Here is a 17,781-nt window from a genome sequence, read left to right as displayed (position 1 = left end):
CCGGGCCTTTTTAGCTGGCCACCTAGCCCACTAGGAGAACTCCAGGCCAGTCAGGAAACTTGTCTCAATAAACAAGGTGGGGCTGGCAAGATGGCTCAGTGGGTAAAGGCAAGATCACATGGAAATACATAGATTAATAGTTATGGGCTAATAATTTAATTAAGACAGAGCTAGCCAATAAGAAGTCCTAGCCATCGGCCAACAATCTTCTAATTAATACAGTGTCTCTGTGTTTATTTGGGGCTAAAGCGGCTGCAGGACCAGGCTGGAAAAAATCTCCAGCAACAATGTGGTCCTTGTAGAGGACAAAACTCACAGACTGATGTAGACTGGTGAATGTTGGGGCTCAAAGTGGGGTGGTGGAGATGGAGAGTGGGAACTGCATGGCACAGTTCAGCTGGGGTTCTGGACATGGGCGGCAGTGAGAGCTGCGTGAGGACACACACATCACCACCCCCTCTGCACTTACTCTTACATTCATACATTTATTTGTTATTGTGGGGGGGGGGTACATGCCATGGCGTGTCTGTGAAGGTCAGCAGACAATTTTGGGGAATCAGTTTTCTTTTCCACCACATGGTTCTGGGAACTGAACTCGGGTGATCAGGCCTAATTAGGGGCAAGTGCCTTTGTCCACTGAGCCATCTCGCCAGCCTGAGTTTACTCTGGAGATGGGGTTCAGTGGCAGATCATTTCCCACTGAGGCACTGAGCTTGAGCCTAGGATTCAAAGAGTCAATTTTAGGTTGTAGGCATTTGCCACAATAAACACTTCTTTCATCATATAAAAATTAAATAAAGGAAACTTGAGGCATAGACATCTAAAAGCAATAAAAGAAGAGCTCTTTCATCCAGGTATTTCTAGGACAAATGCTCAAAACTGCTAAGAAATGTGGCCCACTGCCCCTAGCAGTGCCCTTTGGTCTCTTTAAGCTGACCAATGGCCAGTGCTGTCCTCCCCAAAGCAGCCCTGCTGAAGAGGACAACTGGCTCACACAGAGGGAAGGACACCATTTATTTGGTGAACGGTTCCCTAGGGCTCTTTGCAGCATCCTTTCCTTCCAGTCATGTTTTCCAGACTGCATCTGGGTCCAGTCTGGGCCACTCCAGGCAGCCCACATGCTCACAAGCTGCAGGTCTCACCAAACAGGCACGGAGACAAAACTGGCAGGAGATCGAAGTGAACTCAAAAAAAGCAGATTAAGACATTGAAAACCAAGCCTTGAGTAGCTAAACGCTCACATCTCTCCTGCGCCTCAGGGCTCCTTTGTCAGGGAGACACTGAACAGGGCATCACCCAGATCCACACACCTGGAAAGCAGCTTGGAGACACGTGGGTGTCGCTGGTGCCCAACACACCTGCTTGTTGGTGAGGAGAATTAAAGTCAAGCCAAGTGTGATGGGATGCTCACAATCCCAGCACATGGGACAGGAGTTTGAAGCCAGCCTCCACCACATAGTGAGTTCAAGGCAAGGCTTGAGATCCTTACATGAGATCCTGCCTCATAAAACCAAACAAACAGACAGACAAATCACTGAAGTCAGGACTAAGGCAGAGTGCCCAGGAGAGGGCCGTGAGTGCCAAGGTTACTCTGGCGCCCAGTACGCTCTCCTGCTGCCCACACTTCCCGTTCCCATTGGCCTCGGTTCCCATCCACACACAGCCTACAGAAGCAGGCTACTCAGGCCCAGGCCAAGTGCCCTTCAAGGTCATGGATTCCTAATCAATACATTGAACAGGCCTAAGAAAAGCATCCTCTGTACTTCTCAAGCTCACCCGGAACTCTCGCTATGTCCTTGATACAGACACTGAACGCTTCCTGACATACACTTCTCACTGCCCAGTGCCCCACCCCAGCAACTCTCAGGACTCGGCTGCCCCTCGCTCTCTGTTGCCCTTCTGCTTTGGTGGCTCCAGGGGACAGCCTTCCTCAAAGTTACCCCCAGACAACATCTCTCATACGGACTCAGACCCCTCCCCTCCCAGTCTCTGTGTCTGTCAGTTTCCATCCTTAACCTCTGGCTCATCTTGGTCCAAACCCAGATGCCTCCCTCGATGGGCATCCCTCTCCCTCTCTGCCTGCCTGAGTCCTCCTTGACATGCTGGGGGGGTAGCTTTGCCACACTCGCTTCTGGATCTGCTAACGCAGAGACGTGATGTGGCCGGAGGATGTGAACAGCCCACTCAATAAATAACGAAATAAACCCAAATGGCAACAGACATGCTTGAAAAGATGCTCAAACTCAAGCTCACAGGTGTCGTGGGATATCTGTGTGCTGTGTGAAGATGTACTTCTATGATTGGTTTAATAAAGAGCTGAACGGCCAATAGCTAGGCAGGAGGCGCGCGCGCGTGTGTGTGTGTGTGTGTGTGTGTGTGTGTGTGTGTGTGCGCGAGAGAGAGAGAGAGAGAGAGAGAGAGAGAGAGAGAGAGAGAGAGAACGCAGGCCTTCGTTGTGTGTGTGTGTGTGCGCGCGCGCGCGCGCGCGAGAGAGAGAGAGAGAGAGAGAGAGAGAGAGAGAGAGAGAGAGAGAGAGCGCAGGCCTTCGTGTGTGTGTGTGTGTGTGTGTGTGTGTGTGTGCGCGCGCGCGCGAGAGAGAGAGAGAGAGAGAGAGAGAGAGAGAGAGAGAGCGAGCGCAGGCCTTCTGGGCAGAGAGAGGAAGGAAGAGGAATCTAAGTGTGGGGGAGAGGGAAATGCAAAGAGAGACGGAGAGGAAACAGGAGGTGTGAGACGGAGGGAGGCAGCGCCGTGGGATAGGGCGTAGATTATTAATATGAACGGGTTAATTTAAGTTGTAAGAGCTGGTTAGGAACAAGCCTAAGCTGAGCCTGAGCTTTCATAATTAATAAGAAGTCTCCATGTCATTATTTGGGAGCTGGCGGGATGGCGGGACAGAGAAAGAGTCTTTACAGACAGGGGAGCCCCAAATTAAAAATGAGACATCACTGTGCACATGCCAGCTTTCTAGTGTCCAGAGAGCCTGCCTCCACTCGGGGAGTAAAGGAGGTAGCGCCACATGGCTTGAATAGGAAAATAAACTGTCAGTCAACCCAGAAGTTCTACTCCAGGTACTTAAGCTGTAAGAATAAAGCCCCAGAAGGCAGAGTGTCTGTGGATCTGTTGGCGACAAAATGACTTGCAGTGGACTACCTTGCCAAGAGATGGACAACTGTGTATTTATTAACCAGCCTCTAAATTGCTGGCCCTTGATTGAGATGACCAAACTTTCCCCCAAACTTGGGTCTTCCAGGGCCAGGCTCCAGCGGGAGGGCCAGCTGCATGCAAAGCAGAGACCTGGAGCACCCAGCCATTCATGGCTCTGCCCATAGCCGGAGAGCCTTCTCTTGGTCTGGCCTGCCCTTGCCTGTAAGATGCATCTCCCCAAACCTCTTAGGACACTCACAGGCACCCATTCCCTTTATTCCCCAGAGCCTCCCTCATCTGTGCCAGAGCTCACCTTCCTTTTTCAGTTTTTACACCTGTTTGCCAAGTGTCCATTTTTTTAAATAATCTCTCCCAAAAGACAAACATAGATTGATACATATACTATGCCCACAATAATGCTACAGCCACAGAGTCCAAACATCATAAAACACACGCATACACACATGCATGCTCGCGCGCGCGCGCGCACACACACACACAAACACAGAGGGAGAGAGAGCAAGCAGAAATTAAAATTTAAACTGGCATAGACAGAACTAAAACTGTATTTTCCCCCACCTGCTGTGAGTTCTACTCAGGACATGGAGGGTCAGCCAGCCGGTCTGATGCACTACATATGTGCACAAGGGCCATGCTTGACTCTTAACTAACAAACAACAGCAGATCCATCTAAACACAAGAAACCACCTGATTACCCAGCCCTGAAACACCAACCCCAAAGCCAAGACCTTCAGATGGGGAAGGGAGTGCCTTTGGGATGTGGAACCTCCCAGAGAGCTGGTCAGGGCAGCAGGCAGAAAAGGCTCAGAGAATGCTCCAGTTGTCTCCTCCTCCAACACCCCCTCCCTTACAGCCAGCAAGCTCTACAGTGCATACAGGGGGATTTTTTATGTTTTGACTCAAAAGCAATACGTCTTTGAAATTAACCAAAGTAGACTAAACTTTCAGAATGAAGAAAGCCCCTTGGAAAGTCAGGCTTACTACGTCTTCTCGGCTAGAATCAGGGTGCTGGCTGTATATCTCTGGGGGATGAATATGCAGGAGACTGCTGGTTAACAGCTCTCTCTGGGAAAGTAGACATGGCAGCTGCAGCAGGGCCCTGTGGGTATCCCAACTTCTCGAAACTCTTAGATTTCCCCCCAGCTCCTGTGCCAGGTCTCCACAGCCCTCCAAGGAGGCCACTCACAGAGACATCTACGCCAAGCTCCTGCTACCTCTGAATCTATTCTGATCATGTCTCTGACTCCCTTTCAAAGCACAAAGGAGATGACCATGGGACACCACTGGACTCCTCTGGATGGCGGGGGTGTGCTTCTAATGGTCTGAGAACTTTTGCAGGGTGGAATCTTAGTGGCCTGTGGGTGTCTATCTCTGTGGCAGGAGGAGACTGGGTCTCGGAAGAGCAGTAAGGTCAGTCCTTGGTGGTGCTCGGAGTAGACTCTGATTGCCACTGGAGGTCTCTTCCCACATGAGAAGTCTTCCCATGAGCACTGGAGACCCAACCAATCAATGGCAGAGAGAAGCAGGGGTGGTGTGCCTAAGTGGGAACTCTCCCACCTGATGTCAGCAGCTAGCCCTGTCATGCTCTTGGGGACAGCTGGGACAATGGCTGTATAAGACAGGGTCAGTTCCCTGACTCGCTTTCCAGGTGGACCTGAGATACTCTATCTCTGCCACCACTCTTTGCTACAATGACCTTTAACCCTGACAAATCAAGCACTCTGCACCTAGGTGTAGGATTGGTTTTCGGAATGGCAAACAGACATCTCCTGTGCTCCTTAAGAGGAGACAGGAATGCCACCAAGACCCAGCACTGACTTCCACACAGGACTTACCGACTCCCTGTCCCCTTTCACAAAGGAGGACTTGAACGACTGCTGGGCCCTGGGAGATGGGACGCAACCTCAAACTGCTGTATCAGGAGATTCACACGGCCCTGGGACAGTGAAGATACGGGACCAGTCAAAACAATCCTGGGACTTTTGCCTGAATGACCTTCTGAGTAAGGGGTCAGAAGGAATGAAATGAGACGCAAGAGACACAGTTGCCGACGCCAGGGTTGGAACGCCCGGGCTCAGAGCGCCGAGCTCCATCAACTCTTCCTCTTTTCTTTTCTTTAATCAGGGTTACAGTTCACCAAACCAATTTGTTTTCTTTTTAAGGTTTGATTTTCTGACCTAAAATAGTTCCTGCTGACAAGCAAGATTAATCTTTGGTGTGTGGAGTGTGAGTGCGTGTGTCTGTGTACACGTGAAGGCCGGAGGTCAACCCTGAGCATCTATCTTCCTTATTTACTACCTTTTGAAAGGCAGGGTTTCCTCTTGAACCTGGAGCTCACTGATTGAGCTAGTCTGGTTGGCTACAAGCTCTAGGGATCTCCTGTCTCTGCCTCTCCAGCACTGGGATTGCAGGCATGGTACTCCCAGCACTGGAGTTGCAGGCATGGTGCTCCCCAGCACTGGGATTGCAGGCATGGTGCTCCCCAGCACTGGGATTGCAGGCACATGCTGCCAGGCTTGGTGCTCTTTTGTGAGTTCTGGGGAATTAAACTCAAGCCCTTGTGTTTGCATGACAAGCTCTTAAACAACTGAGCCATTTCCCCAGGTTGAGGGCTTTTTGTTTGTTTGCTTATGAATATTTTAAACTATTTATTTATGGTGCTGCAGACTGAGCACAGGGCCACTGGCATGCTGAGTGAGAACTCATCATGGTTCCAAGGTGAACTTCTGGCTCCGTCTGTTTCTTCCACCAGGCACATCCTATTCCCTTATCAGACTCTACCCCCACAGAGCCTTTGACACTGGAAATTCCTATGGCCTTTCCTCTGTGTGACACCCCTCCTGCGCACTCACAGGGCTTTTGCATGTTTTCTGTCATTTACCTGTTTCCCATATGTGTTGAGCCGTGGAAGCCTCTGGTGCCTGCCTCAGCCCAGCAGTGGTGTGTGGTAACTGCTGGTATTAAACCTTCTCAGAGTTAGTGCCAGGCACATAGCACACGTCAGACAAACATCTGGATGGGGCACCTACCTCCTGGAAACTCTTATTTGATGTCACATCGCAGGCAAGTTTGAGGGCAGAAATCCAATCAGTCTAGGAAGAACCAGGTAGTTATCCCCACCGCTGCTCCTTCCAGGGGCCACCATGAGCACCACGTGTCACAGGCTTTCCCTTTCCCTGTGTGGCTTAGCCAGCTTTTGTCCCTTCATGGCTCACACTCTCCCGTGGCTGCCTTCAGGCATGACCTAGCATCTCACAGAGCCTGTAGGCCTCCTGTTGGGCCGTGTTACCAGCTTTCCCTCACCCTGCCATGCTCTCCAGTCTTCTGAGACTCTGAAACTCAGGACCTCTGCACCATCCAAGGGTTCTTCTTCATTCAGAAGGCTATCCCCTCCCTCCCATCAGGCCTGGCTCTGAGATCAAGACACCACTGAGGCCTGCCAGCCATCATCTATGACAGCAGATATGTCTGCCCTAGTCTTCCTACCCCAGAAACCCATTCAGTGCCGCTCCAGAAATGCTATGCTCAGGAGACACCAGCTGGAGACGGTCTTCACCAGAACAGGCAGTCCATGAGGGCAGACTCTTCATCTTGCCCACCATGTCTCCAGATCTGGAGTAGTGCCTGGCGTGGGCGTGAATAAATGCCTGTGGGATAAGTGAAATACTGCACAATACTGTAGGGAATCAGGGCCTAGCACCTCCCTCAGATATGCCACCACACCGAAGGGTACCTATGCATCCCTCTGTCTGTCCCCAATGGCTGGCTGTAAACCCTGCTTCACCCCTTCCAGGACCCTCATTTCTAGTCAGGCAGACAAATTCTCCACAGCCCAAACTATCTTTAGTGGGTAGGGTTGGCTATGCCTAGGAAGCAGGCAGCAGCTTTGGTCCCTCCCTCTCTCCTCCCTGGCCCAGAGCCAAGGGTATCAGCTCAGAGATGGGCCACAGAGCACTGGGCCTTCTGGGCACCCAGCCCTGGCTTGGGCAATCCACACCTACAGGGGCACAGAGGAGGCTCAACACATTCCCTCCAGCCACTCAAACCATCTCTTCAGGAGTACCATCCTTCCAGACAGGACAACCAACTGCTACACCCTGCACCCAAAAAACTACCAGTCGGAGAGGCCAGTGTCCCTGTCTGCTAAGAAAGAATGCATCTGCACTAGATGCGGCCACACAGGCCCCCTAACACAGGAAACGGACTTCTGTCTCGAACTTGACCGTCTAGCCTGGTGTCAGTCAGCTCTGAGAAGTTAATAGTCATAGAGTTATTGTCATGCTCCATGGCTTCAAGGCTGTCACACCCATCCCAGAGTCTCTGGGTACCAGGAGACACAGGCCAGCAGCTGCTTCCCACCAGGGGCCACACACAAAGTTCTCTTTATGGAAAGACAGGCTGGCCACGGACAGACCCAGCATCAGGGAAAGCCAGGTTTGGATTTTCTCCAAGGATACAAAAGGCTTTTGTCTTGACTCCTACCCCATGCCCAGCCTCCTCAGTGGGGACAGTCCAGGACCCCCTAGGCTGCCACACCTGCCATTGAGGATAGAAAGCACTGGACATCTCCACATTCCCTATGAGAAGCTTATTGGGGACCTACTATGTGCTAACAGTGGAACTGCAGCAGAGCCTGCACATAGCAGAGCAGACAGAATGACACTGCTAGCCACTGAAAATGTCATTCACTGTTGCCATGGATGTAGTCTCCCGTGTGCGGGCCTGCATCACAGTGGTCTACATGGCGATGAGCACAACCTGCTCACTTAGGGGCAGATCCACCTGCACCACACGTGCCAGACTCACTGAGAAAAAATGTAGGTGTGAGACTATCAGAAATTAGGGTGGAGAGATGGCTCAGCCATTAAAGGCTAGGCTCACAACCAAAAATATAAGAAATCTGATTTTCAGAAATCAGTGTCCCTTGGGCTGGGGATGGAACTCAGCTGGTAGGGGCTTAAGCCATAGAAGGTAAGAACCAACTCCATAAGTTGTCCTCTTACCTCCTCCACATTCAAGCTAACACACACACACACACACACACACACACACAGATACATACACGCACACACAGATACACACACGCACACATAGACACAGACACACAGAGATACACACAGACATACACACACACACATGCATACACAGACACACACACAGAGATACACACACACACACACACACACATAAACACACACAGACACACACACACAGAGACACACATGCATACACAGACACACACACAGATACACACACAGATACATACACACACACACACACACAGACACACACACACACAGAGACACACATGCATACACACACACACACAGAAACACACACACACACACACACACACATAAACACACACACACAGATACACAGAGACACACAGAGACATACACACACGGATACACACAGACACAGACACACACGCACACAGATACACAGACACACACACAGATACACACAGACACACATACAAACACAGACACACGCATAGGCACACATACACACAGACACACACACATACCCCACAGCACACTCCACAAGTTGAAACTGTCTGGGGAGGGATAAATAAAGGTCCTAATATAGCCACACAAAAAAGATAGGAGCCAGGCAGTGGTGGCACATGCCTCTAATCCCAGCACCCTCGAGGCAGAGACAGGCAGATCACTGTACAGAACGAGTTCCAGGACAGCCAGAGCTATACACAGAGAAACTCTGTCTCAAACAAACAAACAAAAAAGGTAGGAACTGGAAGGGAAGTGGCCTAGAAAACCCAGGAATATTGTCACTAAGATGGAGCCACCAAATACCCTGGGGAGGAATTCTGTGGTGTAGATAAAGTAACTCCCTCCTTGGGGCTCATATCTCAGTTTTCCTCACTAGAAAACGCCCCCCTGGACTCTCTCCTTGGGCCTCAGGAGTTGGGTCTATGGTTCCAAGAATGGCCTCTGTCATCCATGGGCCAGTCTCCTGAAGTCCCAGCCAAAGGGCCTGGGGGTGGAGGGGACCACGAAAGCAACTCAGGAAGAAATGGAAACCCCCAGGATTCTGTGGGAGGCAAAGGGGTAGGGGCCGGAGAGGGGCCATATCAAGCCCCAGCAGCCCTTGGCTTCGGCCCAGCAGGAACTTGCCTGCTCCATCCAGAGACTGGGAGCCGCCAGCTCATGAGAGCGGAAGAGGTCAAGGCTGGATTTCCCCTTTCCAATATGGCAGAGGGGAGGAGGGGCTGACTGGGGGAGCATGCAGAGTGCTGTGGCAAAGTCTTCAAAGCTGGGAAGAGATGGTCACCTGGCCCTCCACTGCCAGCATCAAAGAGAGACACTCAGACAGACACCGTCACATGGGACAGGTCACATCTGGGTCAGTGCTGGGACACGGGAAGGGAGTGACCTATTTCTAAGGTTCCCCATCAGGAACCTCCCTGGGAGCCCAGACGTCTGTCAGAGCCAGACAACAAAAGGTGTCTGGGAAGAGCCTTAGGAAGGGTGTGGTGGGGGTGATAGGCTGGTGACTTGACCCACAGCTCTCCTCCCAGCCAAGGGGCCCTGCCTCCTGCGAGCCATCAGAGTAGCCAAAGCCAGGTCCCGCGTTCTAAACCACCTCCCCTCCATAGTACCTGTACCTGTACCTGAATGTGGCTGCCCTTGGCTCTCCAAAATAGCCCAGCAATTTTCAATCACAATGGAACCAGCAGGTGACCCCAATTGTCTCAGAATCCCTTAGCACAGCACTCCCGCCCCCCATGTCCCGCTTTCCACTCTGTCCAGAGAGGAAGTCATTTCTCATTCCGCTTTGAAGGAAACATATTAGCTGAGGCTCTCGGGGCCCTGTTCATAGATGTCTTGATCAGTTAGCAGTGGGAGTGTCTGATCACACTTGCCAATAGCTGATGAGCACACCATACAGAGGGGGCAAGTTAATGGATACTTCTCCAAACAGGGATAGATAACAGCCTGGAGAATTTGCCAAAAATCAGAAAGAATCACGAGCTTTGAAATTCTCAGTGTGTGCTGTGACCCTGGCTGGGTTATAACCTGCGATATTGTGGGCCTCAGTTTCCCCTTTCTGTAACTGGATAGGAATGATATGAATATTAGATGATACAACACTGGCATCCAGAGTCCTGAGCCTGGCATGTGCCAGGAGCTGATGAAAGACAAGCTACAGGAACAGGATGGAGGTAAGTCTCCATCTCCAGAGCTGAACCCAGGGGTTCAGGGGGTTAATGAAGACCCTCTGAGCCTTTTACAGGATAGGAGTTCCAAGGGGGCCCGAATTTCAACTGCCTGTCCAACATGACCCAACTGTGTATTTCCTGAAGACAGACAGACAGCTTTTGCCACCTGTAAAACAGACACCAGAGCTATTGCTTCCTAGGATACGAAGCCGTGGCAGGGTGGGGTAGGGGTGGGGTGTCACAGGTGGCACTTACTGGATTGTTCCTGTGGCTGCCATCCTCTCTAGTCCCACTATGCCTATGAGTCACCCCTGGAGACACCCAGCTCTGTAGGCCCATGCTCGGACAGTTTCTTTCTTGCCTACAGAGGAGCTGTACCTCTTGACCCAGAGTAGAGTTGGCTATAGTCTTGCAGCCCTTATGTCCTGCCTGAAGGACCAGGTCTGTGCCCTCCAGCTTGCTTGTCCAAAACTCTTTTCCCATGACCTTGACCTGCCCTTTCCTGACCTACTTGCCCAACATACTCATTTTCTTCCCCCAATACTAACTCAGCCATGATAGTAAGACCTCATCAGACTGGTCCTGAAGACAATGGCACCTTACAGGGACAACCAGGTGACTAACCCTACTGGCCTTTGATGTGATAAAATGGGAACAGCCCCATGCCTGTCTCCCACTGCTTCTTACCCCTTCTCAGCTGTGCCTCCAACACACAGTGAACGTGCTATAAAGGTCTGAAGACTCAACTGCGTGACAAGTCTCCCTAGTCCGTTTCCATGCCCTTAGTGCTCAAGGAGGCCACCCATGCTTTGCAGGATATTTGAAATTCCAACACACACATGCTTTCTTTGTAAGGAGTTCTGACTCCATCTTGGTGGACCACTAACCCAGAAACTCTACACCCAAGAGCCAGCTAAGCCCCAGGAATGCAAATGTTTAAGCCGGCCCCCTCCCACCCCCTCCCAACCAACCACGCAGACTAAACTAAGGAGGTTTAAGAACCATCCCATCTCGCCCCCCCTCCCCGCCCCCGCCTGTGGCTTGGTGTTTTGGGGAAGTTTTGTTTTGTTTTGATTTCTTTCTTTTTCATTTTTTTTTCTTCTAGTGGGACAGAGGAGGCTAAAAGGAAGTTAAGATTACTTCCAGTAACTATAATTACTCTACTGCCTTCTCTAGAATCACGGCCAAAGTTTCTCCCCTTGCCGTAGCCTAGAGAGTGGGAGTGGGGATCTTAGGAGTTCAGACGTTGGACAGTTGGTAGGGATGGTGGGGGTGGGTGTGGCTTTAGAGGAGGGAGGGGGTCTTCCCCTGGAGCCTGGTAAAGCTTGGTCCCTCCTGCCACACTCAACTCCATTCCACTCATTTCAACGCAAAACCACCAGTGACATAAACAGAAATACAGAGCCCGCCTTCAGTGGCCCTGTAGGAGGAAAACCATCAGCTTGTGTGGGGAGAGCCAAGCAGGGCTCCACCCTCAGTCCACCTTCAGAAGGAAGGTGGGGATGTGTGGGCAGAGGCCTGCTTTGGGGAGGAAGGAGACAACCCTGACCCTTCGAGGGTGACATAGAGGCTAGAGAGTCAAGACAACCTTGTGCATCTGACTAGGTCAATCCCACTGTAAACCACTCCTGTAGACACAGTAGCTTCAGAACTAACGGGATGGAACTCCTGAGAGCCAGCCAATGGACACCCATACAGTATGACCTGGCTAGATCAAAGATGCTACCATGCACCCGCCATGTGCGACCAGGCCATGTCCCAGCTACTGTGTAAGATGGGCACCTGCAACCCTGACATTGAACAAGCCATGCTGTACCTGGAGTGCACTCTAGCACTTTCTTCAGGGCCTCAGGCAGAATACTGAGGGAAAGGATCAGCCCTGGCTTGGTCTCCACAGCTCCCCAGGTTTCTACCGTGCTACTGCCTAAAACACTCCCAAGATGGAAAGTGGTGGGTACTTGTTCCCTCCATGGTATAAGGACTAGATGAGGCGTGCCTCATGAAAAATCAGGAAGGAGGCAAAAAGAAACTGTAGCAGATGCAATCTGAGCATCTAATCTCTATGCCTTGTCCCAAGAGAGCAGGAGCTACATGACCCAGTGGGCTTGAAAGCAGAGTTCCTTGCCTGCTTTTTATGTTTTGGACACTGGGTCTTTCTATGTAGCCCAGGCAGATCACAAATACGCAGCAATCCTCTTGCCTTAGCCTCCCAAGTGTTTCTTACAGGTGTAGAGCTAAGAAGGCCCCTACCTCCTCATATCAACTCAACTCCAGAAGAAGACAGCAGGTCTACACTCCAGGATCTCAGAGTGGTGGGGTGACTTGAAGGGAGCTGGGTGTTACAGAGCTATGAAGTCTGGCGAGCAATGGCCTGGGAGACTCACACAGGCCATCCACTGCTGCCCCTCAGGCTTCTGCCTCTGCAGCTTCTGACTCCTCATCAGGACCCGTTCTAGGGCATAATCATGGGCTGGGCAAAAGGACCCCATGCCCATATCTGCAGCTATGGAAGGTTCTGCACAAGAACCCCACGCCCTTATCTACAGCTGTGCAAGTCAAGGCTCAAAGAAGCTGGGGATTTGCGACCCAGGTGGGAAACCAGAGCCAGAGCTCATGTTGTTTTTAGGACATAGGAAGGCTGGGGGGCGGGGGGGGGGGTAGTCGTGGAGCAAAGGAGAGTATGAGAGAGAACTGCTACATGGGTACTTCTCCCATTCGCACTTGCCTGCTACCCAGAGAGCCTACAAAAGCTGCCTCTCAGGCAGGACTTACGCTGCCAAAGCAAAGAGGTCACAGCCAGAGAGAGTGCATATGATAGGCCCGGGTGTGGGGGTGAGTCTATCACCGCCAGCCACCTCCTTAGGAGGATCTGGCATGGCATTGTAAGCGTCCAGTGCCCACGCCCACCTCCAGCCCTTGCCTCAGCCCAGACCCTAAGGCTCCACCCTCAGTGGCCACAGGAAACACAGGCGCTGTCCAAGCTGAGCTTCCCAGAACAGTGCTTCCCTAACCTGCCTGGAAAGGGGAAAGAGCGCAGCTGCTTCCCGTCTCCACCTGACTTGTCAGAGCCTACAACTGTCCACCCTGCTTCCCACGGCTGGGGAGGGGACTGGTGCATGGCCAAGCCTGGCACACAGACACCTTTAATATGCACTGTGATCAGTGGAAGGTCGGAGAGGAATAAAAAGCTCAGACCTGGGAAGTCAATTGACCTGTAGAGAGACGGGAAAGACACAGACAGACCTACAGACAAGACAGACAGACAGACAGACAGACAGACAGACAGACAGACAGACAGACATGCAGGCGTCACAGTGCTTTTACTGATGACGTTTCTCGGGGGCCTACCATGACTCCAAGTCCCAGGTACGGCATACACACTGCCCTCACCCCGTGAATACATCTCTTGTCTTCCTTTCCTCTCTCAGCCCTCAAAGCCCTAAAATGCAGCATCAGAGACACCGCCTCTGTGTAGCTTTCCCATATTCTCCCAAATACATCCTGACTGCCGTTCCCTGCTGACCCCTTTGCCTTTCCACTTCCATTAGCGTTATATTTGAGGGGGGTTATCTGGTTACCCGCCCCCCTTATGATAAACACCTCATTTCCAATAGGCAGGGCACCCTGACTATTAGAAGGACGCCCCCCCCCCCCAGGCAACTCACCTGCACGCATCATCTCCATGATGGGGCATTCTGACTCCCACTTTGCAGAGGGAAACTGGAGGCTCAGAGGACTGACCAGCACACTCAGGTCACAGAGGCGGAAAGTGCCAACGCTAGACTGCAGTTGTCTCCCTGACTCCCAGCCAAGCTCAAAACAGCTTCAACTTCCTCCACACCAGACTAAACCCGGCGGCCTCATCCAGACAAGAGACTGCCATCCTGAAGAACGTCTAACTATCCATTGCATCCAGAGCACCGCCTGCTTATGTCCTCATTCTAAGGCAGGGAGATACACACAGGCTGCCGGGTACCAAAACTTCCATGCTTGCTGCCCAAGCAATCAGTCTCTGCCCTGACCTGTGCTCCTCACCATACAGCAACTAAAAGGGGCTCTGCCTTTAGTTTAGGACTTAGCAGAGGCTCCAGGGATCCTGCCAATACCAGCACTAAAGTAGGCTCTGCTTTGACAGCGCCTGGACCCAAATAGGTGTAGTGATGCCTGAATGAGGCTATATGGAAATATCCATTTGGATGGACACACACACACACACACACACACACACACACAAACACACACACCCTTGTCTCCTGGAACTGCCTTGAACATCCTCTAGCAGGATCTAAGCAGCCTAGGCACTCCCCTGTCTCCAACCCAACAGAAGTAGACAGCCAGCCTGCACCAGCTGGGAGTCTCTTCTTGCCAGGCCATGTCCCTTGGGAGTGCCAGAAGCCCCAAAAGGGTTTGGTCTGCTGTCTCACCTGCCACCTTCTTTACCCAGCTCTCTTCCTGCAGTCTGGGGCAGGGCTGAACTGGAAGGAGCACCCAGCTGCTGTGGTTCCCTGGGCAGGGCAGGGCAGGGCAGGGCAGGGCAGGGCAGGGCAGGGCCTCATGTGCCCCCGGCAGCCCCTCCACCTCCCTGACCTCCCTGCACCTGGATCCGCTTGTAAATGACTAAGCGATTTCTCCCTGGAGCCAACTGCCAAGAGGCCCTGCTGGCTGCAGAAATGCACCAGGATGCCCTGAGCCACCAGTGCTGAACCCTTAATTAGTGAGTCCTCTTCTTGGGAAAGAAAGCCCCTCCATGTTTTGTTTTGTTTCATTTTCCCCTTTAGTGAAACAAATCCACCCACATGGTTACTGGAAGTGTGAGCATGTGAAACAGCCCTTTGCAAAGAGAATTAGTCAGCATCCATGAGAGGTATAGGCCCTCAGAGGTGGGGCAGCCTGTATACCCTAGGCTCCCAACAGAATAGCTAGGGGGCCTTGACCTCCACACCCCTATTCTTCAGACGGTAGGTGATAATGCCTGGCTGAGGATATAATTAGAATGCAGCCCATGCCCCAGGGCAAGGTCACTGGCACCAGACAGAGTACAGTGTGTTCACTTAACTGCTCGCAGACGATCAGACTTGTATTCAAATCTCACCCACCAAAGTAGGCAGAGTCTCAGCAGGTCACAGTTTGCTTATCTGCAACCAAAGATGATGGGTATGTACCAGGGGTATGTATTAGATCTCTAAAACTGTGAGAAAAAAAAAACAGCTTGAGATGTGCTGTGCAGGGTACCCAAAAGACACTCATCCAAACGCCATCTCTTGATGAATGGATGCCTGTCCCCTAGACCCCCCAGTGCCAGCATGTGTCTCCTGCTGCAGTAGAATCCTGACTCAGTTCTCAGTTTTACCCACCATGCAACCTGGGCAAATGGGCTGGGTGCTGGACCAGGTGCAGAAACAGTTCCAATCCCAGCTGCCCTGGCCCCAAACTGTGATCCTGATGGGTTCCCCAGTCTTGTCTACTGTCTTATCACAAAGATTGTATTTTCAACCAGTACAGTACTAGGACTTCTCAAACAAAACTCAAGGAATTATCTGTCAAAGTTTAAAAAAAAAAATCTAGACTCCTGGCCACACTGCCACACCCCTGGAGCTACTCCTTAGCCAGGACGTACCTTCTCTGCCACAGTCTTCCGGATGCCCTACCGCCTCCCTTCCCAGCCTCTGGGAACATGTGAGCTTATGACCCAGTTAAAACCCTAATTTTATTTAGGAGCTCAGGCTCAGCCACTGTCACTAGAAATATCCACAGGAGATGTCCCTCGGGAAGATAATTAAAGCTTAATGCCCAAGGCTGGTTTTTCTCCGAGAAAAATACAGCACTTACAAGGGTAGCCCAGTGGTGAGGCCTTCATACTCTCAGCTTTGTTTTAATGTGAATTCTTAGACAAAGAGCAGAAGGAAGTGTGACAGCCCTGGTCCCTTCCCCCACCTCCCTTGACCTCCTGGCTATGAACCCAAGTGTGTGTCACCTCTGGCTGATGTCCCTCTAGACATGCAGAAGATAGGCAGGAGAGTAAAACCACTGGTGTCAGCTCCCAGCTCTGGGCTCATCTTCCCACCAGGAAAGACCTAGGGTAGCTGTGGGAAGCCCTCCAGTTTTCCCAGCCAGCAACTGTTCTTGGTTTTGTGAGAATGTGTAAGATTCACTGGACATGCTGGATCTGCTGACAGCCCGGCAGAACCACTAAACATGTCTGGGGCTATCTGGGGGATCTTATTCTTACTTCTCTGAAGATGCTGGTGTCCTTCACACAGTCACCACCAACATCTACCAGGGCCAAACACTGGGGACAAGTTGTGGGTGAGCTGGACATGCTGCTACTCACTCTCCTCCCTCCTTCTCCTGGGCCCAGCCAGGCGCCACTCCTTTGCCTCCCTCTATCAAACTCTCCGGTACAGCTCAGCACATCTCACCCCCAGGGCGCACACTGTGGTTCTGTAGTGACCGCTTTCCACCACCCCATGCCGACTGGCTTCCAGTTCCAGTAGGCAGAGAGTCAGGAAAGTGTCCCCAGAAACCACATACACGACAGACTGGTATGGTGGCCCACCTGTAATGGCGGCCTCAGAAACTGATGGCAGAGAATCCCTGGAATGAGCTGGCTAGCAAGACTAGCCAGTTTGGCACAGTCTGGGCTTGTCCAGGAAACTGATTTCGAACTAATGTGATGGTGACGGGGGATGGTTCCCAATGTCCACCTTAACCCTCCACATGCATACATCGCAAGTGCACACACACACACACACACACACACACACACACACACACACACACACTCTCGTACACGCTTGCAGAAAAAAATGCATACACACCATATACACAGAAAATATGGGGAAAACAACCATAGGAAATAGAGATTGCTTGCATTTATATCCCTGTGTCAGCACGAATTCTTATTTGACTCTACTAAGCTTCTGTTTGATTTCTTTTCTTTCTGCAACAGGGTCACTATGTAGTCCATGCTGGCCTAGAACTTACAATTCTCCTGCCTCAGCTTCTCAAGTACTGGGATTCCGGGCATTCAATGTGCCTCACTTGGCTTGTTTTTAGCTATCTGTGAATCTCGAGATGGGTGGGAAGCGTTTGGAAGGAAACCCAACACAGGTGCTCCCTTCCATCTGCACTGAAGAACTGGGCTCCATCCTAAGCCCAGGAAGGAAATAATCGATTTACATGCAGGACCACCCCAGACACGCAGGGGCCTAGCTTTGGACAATCTCCTAATGCCACCCTGGGTCACATCCTGGGGAAAGCTTTCCAAAGCTGTGGCACTTTCACAGGATGAGTCAAAGTGAGATTGCTCAAGTGACATGAAATTTAGTTCATAAGCAGCTCAGCCCAGAAATCATGATGATAGCCACCTGGAATGCAACCAGCAACCAAGGAACCTGAGAGAACTGTCCCCACTCCAGCTCCTGTCACTCGCA

At 51.5% G+C, this 17,781-nt stretch overlaps 1 protein-coding gene across 2 annotated transcripts in view; it reads right to left on the bottom strand.

The window, feature by feature from the left end:
- The window catches only part of Spsb1 (splA/ryanodine receptor domain and SOCS box containing 1), a 59,256-nt gene that overhangs the window by 29,214 nt on the left and 12,261 nt on the right, over positions 1 to 17,781 (bottom strand). Inside the window, exon 2 of one of the 2 annotated variants that reach the window (XM_035439400.1) lies at positions 5,001 to 5,101. The exons of the other annotated variant lie outside the window; for it this stretch is intronic. The gene's annotated coding sequence lies outside the window, so the exon portion shown is untranslated. The remainder of the gene's footprint in view (positions 1 to 5,000; positions 5,102 to 17,781) is intronic. 2 annotated transcript variants of the gene reach the window in all.

Source organism: Cricetulus griseus, chromosome 2, assembly GCF_003668045.3.
Source record: "Cricetulus griseus strain 17A/GY chromosome 2, alternate assembly CriGri-PICRH-1.0, whole genome shotgun sequence".
NCBI lineage: Eukaryota > Metazoa > Chordata > Mammalia > Rodentia > Cricetidae > Cricetulus > Cricetulus griseus.
The sequence above is the reverse complement of the archived record's forward strand: the minus strand, read 5'-3'. Positions and strand labels throughout refer to the sequence as shown.